A 12,227-nucleotide genomic window follows, 5' to 3' on the forward strand; every position below is an offset into this window, starting at 1 on the left:
GAGTGAAAAGTTGTGTGTGGTAAAAGGGAAGTGATGAGGAAGTATATGATAGAGAACAGGAAAGACTGTGCTATAAAGCAGGTGGAGACTGGAGTGTATGGGAAGAGGGAGTACTGCTTCCTCAGCTGTTTGTTATGAATTGACCTGATCAGTCTTGCTTTCTGTGCTTTCAGGGTAGCATCCCTGTCTCTCCAGCTGTACCTTGGTCTCCACCAGTGTCCTATTGGTCTAGAGTTAATCACTTGTGAGAACCATGTAGTACTGTGTTGCTGTGTTAGGGAGCATGTAGCATGATTCTGCTGTTACCATTATGAGAATTTACTGCATCAGATGATATCTTTGGGTCTGATGTTGTTTGTGCTTTATGTTGCTTTATCTCCTTTGAAGTTGGTATTGGCATGTATTTCTACAATTTGTTTCTGTTGTGGGTTTTATCTTGTGGCTTGACCTCTTTTTGTGCTCCTTGGGCTGTGCCTTCTGCCATGACAAGGGTGTAGGCTGGCCTGTTAACTTGTGCCATAAACACATTCCTTCCTTCAGGGTGGTACTGAGAATGAGGCAAGAGGTTAATAGGAACTTCTTCAAATAGCTATGAAGTTTTGCCTGGCAGAATGCATGATGTGCTGTTGTATGTTACGCTGCTGTACTGGCCCTGCATGCCTCACTTAAGTAAATCTCTCTCCGGTCATTGATGCGGGTGTGTCTGACAGCCCTGTATCAGGGGGGAGCAGAGCAGAGTCCTTCATCTATATGTAGGGATTGCCTGTCTAACTGTTGAGCTTGAGCTTGGCTCTGTGCTTGTTATTTTATGCCCTTGTATTGATACTAAGCAAATGATTGTAGCTTTTTCGAGGTCATGGCAGATTTTGTTCTATTTGGCCTTCCATACTACAGATCTCCATGTAGTTCAAAGCAGTTATTGTGTTCAACATTGTTGCATCATGAATTTTCCTGAATACCCCGCCATCTGTTTCCTTTTCAAGCCACAAAATTCCAGCTGAAAAAGAGAGTTCTTGGGAACATACAAAACTGATCTGCATGCAAAAAAAGTTAAGTTAGCAAGTGAAGGCAGTGGTGCAGTTAGTCAGTCAGTTTAAGGCTCTGTGGGCTGGAAGATTCAGGCATTCAAATAAACAGTCTTTTACTTTTCTGCCAATTCCTCTCTGCTCCCTGTTGCTTTTCTTTTTTATCTTCCCCAGACTTCCTCCTCCTGTTAGATACTAATTGGTATAACACTGCACAGAGTATGTCTTTAATAAGAGATATATATTGAGTAAAAAGAGTATGTAAAAAATACTAACACATAGAATCATAGAATGATTTGGGTTGGAACGGACCTTAATTATCATCTAGGTCCACCCCCCCTGCCATGGTCAGGGACATATTCCTCTAGACTAGATTGCTCAAAGCCCCATGCACCTGGCCTTGAACACTTCCAGAGATGAGGCAGCCACAACTTTTCTATGCAAACTGTTTCTTCCTGTATTTCTACTCTCTTTTCTAGCTGAAAATATCCTTTAAAATTTAAGATGACTCCTGCAACTCTTATTCAGCTGAGGTAGTTTCTCTCTCAAGGGTAAAAACCATTTAAATAGGACCTACACACTGTCAAAAGGCTCGCCACAGGGTTTTGACCTTTAATTTTGATCTGCTTTTAAAACTAAACTTCAACTGAATAAAACTTGAGATGTGGTTATCAACAAAACATTGCTGTATATAATTTCAAATGCAAAGTGAGTGTATTACACAGTGTCGTGGTTAAAACCAAGTCTGCACAGCTCGTTCACTCACTCTCTCCCCTTGCTCCCCCAACTCCCGGAGACTTAGGAAGGAGAATCCAAAGAATGTAGCCCCCACGGGTTGAGATAAGAACAGTTTAATCACTACTGCTACTGCTACTACAAATAATAGTGATAAAGCCAATAACAAGTGAAGAGAATACAACACCTCACCAGTCACCGACCCATAACTCACCCCACCCTGCCCGACCGAGCACTGACTGATACCTCCTCCACCCCCCCAGAGCTCCAGCCCTTCCAGGTCTCTTCCGGTTACATCCTGGGTATGACGTGCTATGGTATGGAATACCTCTTTGGCTAGCCTGGGTCAGGTGTCCTGTCTCTCCTTCCTCCTGGCCTCCCCTCCTCCCTGGCAGAGCATGAGGCTCAGAAGAGGCCTTGGACAAACCAAACATTTGAGCAGTAACTCAAAACATACTTGCTATCAGCAACCGTTCTCAGCCCAAAAGTCAAAGTCACAGAAAGTCACAGCACTGCACCCGCTACCAAGAAGGAGAAATATGACTGCTACTGCTCAAACCAGGACACACAGATAAACAAATATCTCTCCTGATACGTATACTCATTCTGTGCATGACTGTTAATTTGGTAATGCTGCACTTACAAATACAAATATGTTTGAAAAACAGGGCCTTTTTTAGAATCATGAAGTTTAGTGAAAAAAACCCAACCCCAAAACTCCAAACCCTTAGGAAACAAAAATGCCCTCTCAGTGTTTTGGTTTTGGCTCATTCATGTGATAAAACACATATATGAGTCATAAGAAAAATTAAAAATTATTTAGTTTGCCTAGTTAGCAGAGTTCCAGAATTATAAACTGGATTTACTACAGATGGTAGTGCTAGATCATTCAGGGTATAACTGTTTCATTTTTGGAAGGGTCAGCACCATGGACCTTGAACATTTCAAGTCTTTTTCATGCTAGGGACTTCTGAGTTCATAAAGGTTTCAAAATTTAATATTTACTTTTGAAAATCAGAAGATAGATTTCTATTAGAAAAACTTATAATCAGTTTTTAATTATGACTGAATATTACACATAGTTTCAAATAACTCTGCTTAGAGATAAATTTTCACATATGACTTGCAGCTTTTCAGTTATTTGCAACAGTGAAGTATTTTTTACTTTATATAAACATTTCACTTTGTCTTTCATCTGGTACAGTTTCCTTGCTTTCTTTGAAGAGTGAACAAATATTCATCTCCCGGTAACCTGAGGGATACCTTCACGGACAAATTACCATGAGGCAAGTTAGGGTGTGGATTTACAGTATGTTACCTACCCCACCCAATGGCTTCTCTTTATGGTACATGTAACGTCTTTGCCACCCATCCACTGAGGTGCAAACTACAGTACACTCAATGGGGGTAAGATTACATGGGCACCCCAGCAGTTGCTGCTAATGTACTGTAATTTCACAATCTATGTTTTCTCTTAGCAACTTGTTTGTGTGATATATATTTATGATAGCAGAAGGTTGTACACAAACAGAAAGGGAGTTTAGAAGAGTATTATTTGCAACCCCAAACTCAGTATCATCTTAGTAAGGGGCAAAGTGTATTGCATTTGTGTGTAATACAGTGCATTTGCTATTGTGAAACTAATTTGTGGGCTGAAATATTCATCAGGATTATTTTTGGAAGATATTTTAGCCAAATAGTATTTCATGTTTACTTTTTACTGAAATGTTTTTCTACACATAAGTTAGAGACATTGATTTACTCAGTTATTGCAAGAAGGCAAAGAAAGTATTTATTATAATACTTCATTCATTCATGAGAGATTTGGAGGAACTTCAGCCTCTAAAACGGAGGGTGATCTTCTATTTTTATCTCCTGTTACAAAGTTCTGCATTAGATTTTTTTTAAAAAAAAGTAAAAGGACTAGGAATAGTTCATGTTTTCAGTGGTTCCATTTAGTTTTCACTTAAAATGTGTTAATACTACTTGCCCCTTGTCGTTTGCTTCACCAAGCAAGGGAGAAGAAACTATATAACATAGTAAATGAAATCCAACTAAATCCATACTTACTGTTGTTAGCACTGAAATATCTGTTATCTATGGCTTAATTGTTAAACTCTACGAACTGTGAATATGTAATTACCAGAACTGTATTTGTAATTGCAGATTTCCTTTCTCTTTTTATTTATTTGTTCTCCTTCTGAAAAATGCAACAAATGCTCAGTAAAATATTCTAATATTTGAGAATCCAATTCTTTAAAGCAGTGGAACTGCAGTTTTCAAGGAATGAATTTTTGAAAATATTTTTCGCATAAAAATAAGGAATAAAAATATCCCTTTGCTTTTAAAGGGCTCAAGTTGGTTACAAGCCTGTATAAAAACTGCTGAACACTCAGATTTCTTTGTGTACTAAACACCTTTGAAAATCTGACTTCTTTAAACTTCATTCACTTTTGAAAATAGGACATAGGCTCTGTAAACATTATGGCATTTCTGAAAATATTACCTTATGCTTCCCGTCAATGTAACGGGTTGAAACTTAAACAGCGGAGGTTTAGATTGGATATAAGGAAGAAATTCTTTACTGTTAGGGTGGTGAGCTACTGGAATGGGTTGCCCAGGGAGGTTGTGAATGCTCCATCCCTGGCAGTGTTCAAGGGCAGGTTGGATGAAGCCTTGGGTGATATGGTTTAGTGTGAGGTGTCCCTGCCCATGGCAGGGGGGTTGGAACTAGATGATCTTGAGGTCCTTTCCAATCCTAACTATTCTATGATTCTATGATTCTATACTGAGCCAAAGTGCAGAGACTGCTGACAATGGTTGCTCTATTTGGAGAATGTGTACTTTGGCAAGCACAGATTTTCTTTTAAAAAATGCAAAACCTGGAATGGTATTTTTAGAGGAGCTATGACGGGATTCCCATTAAGCTTCCAAACCCATTGGATAAGTACCTTAAAACTGGCAGGTGTGAGGAACAAAATGTGTCTTTTAGGGCTTAGAGTTATTTAGAAATGGAAATTCATCATGACTCGATGAGAAAAAAAAATAACACAGGCATACCTTTTTATCTGTAATATACAGCCCATTTTCTCAAGGAGTCTGTAAAAACTAAGCCAATAATCCTGGAACTGATCTCACAAAAGCAGGAGATGCTGCCTACTTTTTGTTGTTGTTGTTGTTGTATTGTTTGCACTGGAGTACAAGGAGCCGCCTTGTTGGACATTGCCTTATACATATTTACTTCAGTGACCACTGTTACCCTCCAGTAAACAAAAGGTAACCTGATCCTACATGAAAGAAAATTAAATTAGTGCATTTTTACTGCAGGATTTCATCATACATACAGGGTCTGCTCAGAGAGTATCTGGCACCTACAAACTCCTACCTTCCTTGTCTTGCAGTAACCTGGTTTAATTCCTATGGGTTTACGAAACTGTTGCAGTGGGCAAATGGTAAGTTTGTGATATATATGAATGAAACTCTAAGAGACTTTACTTGATTCCCTTGAAAAAACAGCAGCTGGCATTTTCTCTGCTGACTTCAGCTGGATTTGGATTAGGTAAAAGTAGGCTGCTGCAATCTTGCAGGAGTTCAGAGATAATGTCTTGAGATTGCACCAGGCTATGAACTGCTGAGGCAAACCGTAAAGTCTTGACATCATGTTGCCACCGCATGAGCTGTTTATGAGCCTGCAGATTGCCCTGCAGTCAGCCGGGAAGCCTGGTGGAGCACAGCAGGTGCTGCAGGACCGACCTGATCCAGACCCTGCTGAAATCGGGAGGAGAAGGGCTCCTGTTGTCATTTAGCTTGCTTGGGTGAGGTCCTCCTCAGGAAGCAGTAGCCAACACCAGATGATGCCAAAATGTGAGTTCCTTTATATTTTTTCTGTCCTACAGTTGCTAAAGCTCCTCCTGCTTTAGCAGCTTTTGCAGTGTCTCTTTACTTAACAGCTCTTGAGCAACTGTTGCTTTTTTCTTTCCCTTCATGCCACAGCCCATCATTAAGCAACTTTAAAAATAGATACATACATAGATCTATAATACATACATTCTTGTACATTGATTGAAGAGGAAAAAGGGGCATGTGTCTGTGAGAAGTTTCAGTCTTGTAATGGCCTGAGGAAAACAAAGTTACTTGGTTTTCTTTTTTTTTTTTTCTTTCTCTAGAAGATCCCTGTTGTGATACTTTGGAATTTTCCTAACAAATCCACATTACTGGTACCCACATGTGTTAATCTTTTCTGTGAAGAGAGAGAAAGTTTGTCCCAACTGCCAGTCCATCAGAGAGATTTCTTGCTGAGCTACATAGGCACATGCTTGGTAGATAGAGATGATAGAGAAAGATGTCCAGCATACTGAGGTGGTGCCTATGCACGCAGGATCTGAAAAGGTGCATGCTGTTTGTGAAGCAATAGATATGCCCAGAATTAAGGATACTGATCTGCCATCATTTGTCTACAGAACATCCTAAGTCAACTAGCTTTCCCATGCCCACTGTCAATGCAGTTATAATCTCTCTGCTTCCAAACAGGTATAAAGGTGTATTTAGCTTTTGAAGATTTTCATAGATTGCTGCCAAAAAAAGTATCTGTGGAACAATTGAGCTGAATTATTTGGGCCATACTTCATCTCCTGCATGTTACATGGCAATTACAATGAAGGCAATTCCCTTTTCATTTAGTACCACAGATGTAACTCACAGTACTTTTTCAGTGATACATCCCACATTTTCTGTGTCCATTGAATTAAACCATGATAGGTACAATTTTAATCTCTAGATCTTTTCTTCCCACTTCAGACATATTAGTCACACAATGACATTGCAAACAGTTCCAGCCACTCAGAAACAGATTATTGGTTACCTTGACTGACCAAGTTTTGGTATATCCCTGAAGTCCTTTGCCTTCTGGACAAGTAGTTCACTCTTCCAGTATCATTCATGTTTGCTCCCATTGCTTATTGTCCTAGAGCTCATTTTCTCTGGGTTATTGTCAGCATTGCCTAGCAGAAGCCTTTTCAGGAAGGGCAGCAAATCCTTTGAGAATTTGGAGGTATTGTTTAATCTTCAGCATACATGTCTGTCCTTGGATGATGACCTCCATAGACCACTGAACATGTGCTCATTATGATGATTAATTTCTTTTATAAGTGGGATTTTCATCATGATCATGAAGTGATGGCACATCTAACATCCCACGTAAACAATTTAATTCTTTTGGAGTTATGCAGACCTACAGTTCCTTTGGCTGTAGTTTAAAGACATTAAACACATACAGAATGTTTGTTTTCTGCTAAATTAAATATCTGCACTTGACAAATCCCATTTTGCTCATTTGTTTTCCTGTTGCTAAGCAGTGCAAAGTCCAGATCAGAACTTAACTTTTCAGCCTGTCAGAGTTGAGATAATGGAGTTTAGCACCTGAATACAATTGCAAATGATTGTAATAACATAGCTGGAAACAGCGTTATCTCCTGAACAATGAGTTGGTGCAATGGATTAGTAGAACAAGCACATGTGCAGCTGTAATATTTCACCCTAAGGCTATTGCTCAAGAGTGAAAAAAATCCTTTGAAAAAAGTACACATTATTTTTCCAACCAGTGTGAAATAACCAGCTTCACCTGCAGCTTCCCAGAAGGGAAGAAGTTGCTTCTTGCTCAAGTATGAAGTATGTCCTTCTAAGAAGTATGTTTGTTTAAGTCTGAAATATGTCCCATTGAGAGGTCACCTCTCAGATCTAATCTGCATTCCAGGGAGTGCTTTGCTCAAGGACATGTGCTCAAGTTTTTTCTGAGTTGTTTTGTTTCATTTCCCTTTCATTGCCTTAAGACCTGTAAGCAAAGATGTAATATACTTTTACAGACCCTGCTTTCAGGAAGGAGTACACTTTTCCTCCCTCCATTTATTTATCCATACCTGTAATTCACACATTTCCTCAGTGTACATCAGCTTGATGCTGCAAACTTTTAATTTCACTTGTGTGATTTCCGCTACCCCGAGATCATTTTGTAATATCAGAACTTTAATTATCACATGGGTCTGCGTACCAGCATCCAATTTAAAATGAGCAATGACCTCCCTGTTTTCTAATTATCAGTAATTCATCTCCTGGTGTGATGTTTTCTAGTGTTTCTATGAAAAATTCCTTCAGATCAGTAGTCAGAAAGGGCAAGGGCTTTATTATGCAATGTGACTGCTGTGGCTTGTAAATTCTCTCCAAGTTGTATGGTCAATTAAACTTTTATTCTGTTTTTTTTCATATTGTATGATCTGTATTACCTTGGTCTGGTTGTCACAGGAGGCATCGTGAACTAGTCTTGCCAGATTTGCCTACTTCCCAGAATAGGTCTACTCTGTGCAAAGCATCTGCAGAGATATCTAAGGAAGCCCTAAACTACATAGGTCAGGTATCGGGAGCAGTGAAGTCACGGAGTCATCAGTGTGGCACTCTGATACAGGGTGTGTCTTTCTGACTGGAATTCCCATTTTGTTAGTACTCTAGATTCTCATGTTTATCTGAGAGCATGCAAAATACTGTCTACAAGATTAATTCTGGACCACATAACTTCCCTTAGGAAAATGTTGGAACTGCTACGTAGGGCTAATTAGTGCATTCAGCAGTCTGTCTCTGATCTTTTCTGTGTTGAACTCCATTCAGAAGTAGTTTTTGGATAAGAGAGTTGGCATTTGTATTCAATTTGTGCAGTATGATGTCATGCTAGACATCTAGGTTTGTTCTAAATTAGCTGGTGTGAATATATGGCAAACAACATGCTGTGCAGAATTCAGTTTTCACATTTGAATATTAACACAGCCATATCAGCATAACCATCACGACTTCTAGCGGCATGTGCAGTTTCAGCATCATGTCACTGCCTCAGTTCGCTTGCTTTCAGTTCTGTGACCACCAAGTGACTTGCAGAGCACATCAATCTCTAGGGCTGGCTCCAAAAATGGAAAAGTTTGCTTTTCAGCCCTACTTTATCACAGCTCTTTTCTTAGTTTTATTTCCCCTTTAAACCCACAGTGAAAAGTCTCCTCTCCATGTTTCAGTTCTACACGGAGAAAAGTGCTTCCTCCTTTCTGAGACACAGCTTCTTACTTGCCCTCCTCTGGTCATAATCTCTGGTGTCTCACTGCACGTCTAGCAGAAGTAGTTAGAGGAAGTATTATGCTGAAGGTTAGGTTAGACTGTCTTGTTTCCCCTTGCATCCACAAGAAGATATAATTAATCAAATGACTCCAAATACATTGAATGAGCAATAGTTGATAACTAAATTTTTACATCTGTTTCCAGAGTATTTAGATAATTGGTATTATACTGTATTCAGATAAGCCAGCATTTAACCAAATGCATAAGAACTTGATCTTGTCCAAAACCAAAAAAATGATCTCATGATGACTGTCATCCTTTTGCCTAGTTTCTGCTGTTTGTGCTGACAAGAGTAAGCTGTTGTCTGCATGTTTTCTACAAAATGGCTGTTGATATTTCTTTGATGATATGAAGCACCTTGAGATTCATTGATGAAAAACATACTAGTGTCTGACATGTTTTTACTGTGACAGAAGAGTACTCTAGTTCAGGATTGCTGCCAGTCTAACTATCTGTGCAGGAAATGAAATTCTTCAGTTTTGTTTATTTTGAGTAAGCCATTCAGAATAGAAGTCAAACCTCAAGAAAGAAAAAAAAAAGAAATTAAGATATTCTTGGGATGGTTGTCCCTGTGTGGTTTATTCATTTAATATTGAGAATTTTCTTTTTGTGATCAGCTGTGAATCTCAATTTGAATATAGGGGGATTTTATTTTCTGCAGTCTTTTTGTCTCCTCTATTATTTGAAATGGCAAGAGCTGGTAATAAAGACTAACAGCAGAAAGCCACTAACTTCAGTTTCTGCTATCAAGGTGTTAGTGTTTTAGGACAATGTGGTTGTTGAAACTAAGAGGAAAATGGTCTTACGTGGATTTTCTCAGCAGACAGAAACCTAAAAGCTGTAAAATTCTACCAAAAGCAGATCAAAGAAAATTTGCAGAAGCAAGCTGTTAAAATTGCAGAACATAAGAAGTGTGGGACAGTGATTCACAGACTGCTTGGGAAGAGAAAAAGGAGTTTTGTTTTGTAGCAGAAAAAACATGTTTAACTGAAGTACTTGCTGAGGATTAAAGAAGCTAAATTCATGGCAAAAACAATTCCCTGGCTTTGAGAAGAAGACATGAGCAGTAAACCTGCTGGGATACTTCCCTACCTCCTCTCCAGAATAAAAAAGGTGGGAAGCTGGGCAAGAGAGAGAAGAGCTGCCAAGCCATACCCACTTCTGCCCTTTTCCTGAAAGGTGTTCTCATTCTGACAAAACACGGCTGGATTTGAGAATAGTGACCTAATTCAGGAAAAACTTTGTAAAAAAACAGTTGCTTGTCTTTAGCTACAGCTGTGCATTTTCAGTGATAGGTAAAGTATCACAAAGTGTATCTGGGAAATGTGAAAACGTAAGGTGTGTGTATTTGCTTGTGACTAGCACAGGTCCTTCAAGAGTGAATGTAGGAAAAGTGTGAATTTATATCTGGGGGCTCAGGAGAAGAAAATTGAAAGTTAAGGGAATCACGGATAGGGATGCTTAGGGACATAAGTGTACGGGCTGCTGTTGGAAAAGACAGAGTGATGAGAAAGGATTGAGAGACTGAGAAAGATCTTTGGAAATAAAACCGAGACATTGAAGAAAATGAATAGTTCAGCCTTTGGGGGGTGGTGGTGGTGTTTGTCAATCACTTGTATTTTTGTTTCCCTATAATTTTTAAAGAGAGATTAATACAGGCAAATCTATTCTGTTTGACTCAAACACTGCATGCCAGTGTGATTCTATCCCAAAGAGGCTGTGAGGGTAATGTTCCCAGGTGGAGAAATGCTTCACATAGTTTCAGAACCATAAAGAATATAGCTGTATGTTTTCTGGAGGTGCCAGTCCACTCCAAGCTAACTCAATCACTGATAGTTTGCTCAATTCTTCAACCTGTTTTTTTTTTGTGTGGTGAAATGGATTTACTGGTAGGAAATCCTGGGACTAAAGGGATTGTGAAAAGTTCCGTAACTTAACAGAGCTGCCTTGGGGTGCTTTCTATCTCTGTAGGTCATCTCTAATAGCACCCTACCTAGTGAGCCATAGTTTTTGAGAAATCCTTCAAGATGTGAATCCTTTATAAAACGCTGTATTTTTGTTATTGCAGGGAAATAGAGGTCCTAAATCAGATGGATCACACTTCACAGGTTGCATAATCTGAACACTCTCCCATATTATATTTTCTAGAGAAAGTACTGCCAGCTCCGGAAAAGTACAACTTAATATAAATTTGTTTTGCAGTCCCTGTTGCCTCCCTTTTTAATTATAGTTATGAGGAAGTGCTTTAGTTTCAATGGGACAACAAATTAACAGATTCTTCCATCTCTTTGAAGTATATACACACCTGGTATCTGTGGTTTAGCACAGGCTAAGGAGAGGCTCTGGGCCTTGCTTATGCAGTAGAATTCCCTGCTCGTGCCACCAGTGGTTACTGGGTATAGCAGAAAGAGGAACCTTTCATAAACAAACCTCTTTAAACCTCTTTGCTCAAAGTAGATGTATTTACACTAAATTTTGCCAGCTGGGGATTAAGCACATAAAAACAATTCAGTGCTGGCTCTGTTACAAGCTTTCTCTGTTTTAGAAAAGTCTCCAGTGCATGTGAGGGAATTTCATGTTCACTATCCATGTCATATCTTCAACACATTCAACATTACCCTGGAATATCCCAGTCTTCAAACCTAAACATAATGGCTGAAATCTTTGTAAATCAGTATTCCGCTTATAGTTATAGATTGTTTATAGTAATTGAAACTTTTTCATGACATACAGAAATTATGCAGTTGGATTAGGAACAGTTATCTTTTTTTACACCTTCCTCTCATAGCTTGACACTGGAAACACATTAAAAACAAGTTTGGACTTGCTTTGATACTTCTGTCCAGAGTTTTGCATTATTAATATAAATTGATCCTGTATTGATTTTCTCTGCTTTCTTTCCAATTGCAGGGCGGGCTTTTCCATGTTCAGTAACAGGCTTTCTCCTGCAAGTGTCCCAAGGTGTGGTTTAGGTGTGTTCAAATCTAGCTTAGTCATTCATCCATCACCTTGTCATTAGTATGGCGTCTATATTTAATTGGGCTTTCTTCCTTCCTTCATCAGAAATCAGTTTTTATGTACCTTGAAAACTGCAGCCCATTATTTAAAGTTAGTTCTAAGTGAGATTCTTGGCTTGTATAGAAGAAAAAGTGAAAATTGTATCTCTTTCAGGTGAGGCCATCTGTGAAGAACATACCATGTGAGAGTCCAGCATACTGTCTCAAAGCCTTCTATTTCTCAAGCTTTAGTTCATAAGCAACTTGTTTAAGAGAGTTTTCTTTCAGTCTATTGAGTTGCTTGATAGGTTGTAATAAT

General features: G+C 39.0%; 1 protein-coding gene across 4 annotated transcripts in view; it reads left to right on the forward strand.

Moving 5' to 3' along the window:
• LOC101868540 (alpha-1-antitrypsin-like) overlaps positions 1-12,227 on the forward strand; it is a 40,791-nt gene that overhangs the window by 14,891 nt on the left and 13,673 nt on the right. The window contains exon 1 of one of the 4 annotated variants that reach the window (XM_031049462.2): positions 5,513-5,624. The exons of 2 other annotated variants lie outside the window; for them this stretch is intronic. The gene's annotated coding sequence lies outside the window, so the exon portion shown is untranslated. Of the gene's footprint in view, positions 1-5,512; positions 5,625-12,227 lie in introns of those variants that run through there. One more of the 4 variants, XM_031049463.2, reaches the window with a different exon arrangement.

Source organism: Melopsittacus undulatus, chromosome 4, assembly GCF_012275295.1.
Source record: "Melopsittacus undulatus isolate bMelUnd1 chromosome 4, bMelUnd1.mat.Z, whole genome shotgun sequence".
NCBI lineage: Eukaryota > Metazoa > Chordata > Aves > Psittaciformes > Psittaculidae > Melopsittacus > Melopsittacus undulatus.